We start from the raw sequence: 3,172 nt of genomic DNA, 5'->3' as shown, positions 1-3,172 counted from the left end.
CCCCCACCCTCCCTGAGTATAAATGCAACACGTCTGCAAAAAAGGCAAAGACCTCAGACTCTTTCAAAGGGACCAATGGTTCGTGCTGCGAAGATGCGCCCACCTAAAGCATGAGAAATGGGGTGCCGGGGTTTGGGGTGTGATGTGCCCGCATAGAAGGGCGGGAGTGTGGCTGGTGTGTGTGTCTACCCCTCACTCAACCATGCACTCACACACATCATCCTGTTCTCCATGCAAAGTTAAGGTAGGATCCACCTGATTAGGGGGGAAAAAAGAGGACAAAAATCAACCAGAGAAGGTCTGTAATCTCGCAGAGCACAGTCAGGATCACTCTTCGCTGCATTTCCTCCATAGAATAATAGACGTTTTGGAAAGTTCAGCTAGTGTTTGTGTGTTTGTCGTAGCGCGCAGCGCGTCCACTGAACCCTCTTCGTGTCTTTACCTCCCAGTCACTCTGAGAATCTGCTTGAAGTCTCGTATTTGTACTGCTTTCTCCTTTTCTCCCATCCTCCCAGCACCTCCACATCCCCCATTCACTGACATCTCAGAAATTCTATCCAGTGGAACTAAAAAATTAAAAATTAAAAATAGAACATAGTGAAGCAGAGACAGAATCCCGCCCCCCCCACCAAAATATCACCCTGTCCCTGTCTGGCAGTTGTGTTATTTAAAGATATTCTGTATGTTGTATCTTTTGCATGTAGCTTCCTTAATGGAGAAAAAATCCTAATAAATTTCCAGAATCATAATTCTCAATTGGGTGGTTTTTTTTTTGTTTTTAGCGATTTTTAGTGACACCCCCTCCCCAAAGATGCTGAGTGTGTGCATGTATGTGTTTTGTGTTTGACTCATCTCCTAGAGCCTTTCTAGAATGTCTCTTGGCAGGTTTAATGTAAGTGAGAGACCATAACGTTGATTTAAATATTATCCAGGTGACCACAATAAGTCAAGGTCATAAAACAGTAATGTCAGGACGGTCTTGGTGCGCGCGAGAGGTGGATTTTATGATCTGCAAATATAATGTGGTGCTGCAGTAAAAGATGCATTTAAAGGTGACTGGAGGAGGGAAAGAGGCAGAGAGCAAACTGCAATCTTGAGGAGCAGACGGATCTGATTGCCTGGGGTGCTGGGCCAGGAGCACCCCCACCGCTGCTGGGGGGAACCCCAAGAGCTCCCCACCTATCCAAGGAGAGGAATAAACTTAACCGCCGGAGGGGGTTGAGGAGCTCAGCCAACACCACCACGCCCCCCCCCCTCGACAGCAGCAGCAGAAGCGCAGGCAGCGGCAGGAGGAGGCGGCGACAAGGTAAGAGAAGCGGTTTCTTGTTCTTTTCTTGGCGGCAGAATGGGGACTAGCGGCGTCCCCAGGTGCCCGTTGCGCAGCGGGCAGAACCAGGAGGAAGGTGTTTCAGGCATCCGAGCTTGTTGAGAGCCCAGGCTTGTCTGTGGCTGCTAGCAGTGGAGGGTAGTAGCAGTGAGCTCCCTCTCCTTCCCTCCTCGGCCCGTTGCTGTGGGGTTCGGCGGTTAAAGGGGTAAATTGGTGGGTTTTGGCTTCTTTCTCTACACGGACATTTAGGGTCGCCTCGAGGTTGACACATGGGTGTAGATGTTGCTCAGTCTGATTGTTTGCTGGGGGCAGCAGAAGGAGGGTGGGCTAGAGAGGGTTGAAGCTTGAAGCTATGGTTTTTCTGCTTTCTGCTGGTTTGGATGTGAGCCTTATCCACGCTTTCGGTCCCCACACTCCCTGGTCATGGGGCTTTGCTAGGCAAGTGGCCTGACTGGAAGAGGCTTTGGAGCACAGTCTCTGTGGTTTGGCCACCCAAAGATGCAGAAGAGCCAGAGTCAAGCTGAGAGAGGGAGGGGATCAGAGGGAATCTAGGAGAGCCAGATGGGCAGGACAGGGGACCCAGCTCAAGAATGGAAGGTCACTTCAGCTTCCCCAGGGGCTAGGGCCAAAGGCAGGGGACTAGGTCTACTGCGGTGCTGGGGGCGGGGCGGGGGTTTGGTGACTGGAGGTCCCCTTTCACCAGAGTTTTCCTGAGCAATTTGCTTAGACCAGAAGCTGATGAGGCAGTCAGACCCCCTACCGACCCAACCACCCAAAGCCTACTCTCTAGTCCTTAGGGAGGTTGTGGGGGCGGAAAGGGGGACGGGGCTGAATTTCTTCCTTCACCAACCCCCTTCCCTTCTCCTCCCGATAAATGCAAAGCCGAATCTCCCGCCCTGCTCGCTCAGCTGATCTGTGGCTTAGGTAGTTTCATGTTGTTGGGATTGAGTTTTGAACTCGGCAACAAGAAACTGCCTGAGTTACATCAGTCGGTTTTCGTCGAGGGCCCCAACCCACCTATCCTGCTACAGCCTTCCCTCGTGGGACTGCCCCACAACCCTCCCCCACCACAGGGCACAGTGAATACTGACTGAGGAGGGCAAGCTGTGAGTGGGGCTGCAGGACAAGTCTGGAGAAGCCCGCTTTCCACTGTCCACTCCTCAGCCTGTCCCAATTTATGTGGCTCAGAGAGAGAAGTTTATCCCGCAGCTATTGTTTCCTAGACTCAGCTGATGGAGACAAACAAAGACGGTCCAGCCAAATACAAGGAAATTCACAAATTTGAGTAAAAGGTAGTCTGGGGCCAGCCAGGGTGGGGCAGGATCATCAGGAGAGAGAAGAGCATAGAAAGAGGAGAGAGTCTCTGGAAGGGTTAGTTTCTCTCACTTGCCACCTCCAAATAAAAACTATACCTCCAGACTGCTGGGACTGAAGCTTCCCCTTAGAAAACTGGGGTGACTGGGGGGGGTCCCAAGAGTTGGGGAACTCTGAGCGCCAGTTCAACCACATCCCCATCCCCTTCTATAGCTCCATCTCCAGGAGAAAAGCATATTTAGGATGTTAGAAGGTTCGAGGAAAGCCATCAAGTCCAAGTAGAAACACCACCCACCCATTCACCCTATTGGAAACATCAGGGCAAGAATCTGGCTCTGGTCTCTGTCTAGCTGTCTGTGGCCCATAGGCCTTGGTCTGTTTTGTCTGTGGCTGTCAGGCAGCTTCTTGTTTTTGCGCTGTGTGGAAATGTCTGGGTGAACGGAGGCTGCCAGTGCCTACCATTACCATATTGTTGGAAAGGTTGTTGGCTGATGCCAGGGAGAGGAGGGGAGAATAATGGGGTGAGGGGAA

Source organism: Pteropus medius, unplaced genomic scaffold, assembly GCF_902729225.1.
Source record: "Pteropus medius unplaced genomic scaffold, Ma_sr-lr_union100, whole genome shotgun sequence".
Lineage (NCBI taxonomy): Eukaryota > Metazoa > Chordata > Mammalia > Chiroptera > Pteropodidae > Pteropus > Pteropus medius.
Note: the sequence above shows the minus strand (reverse complement) of the source record.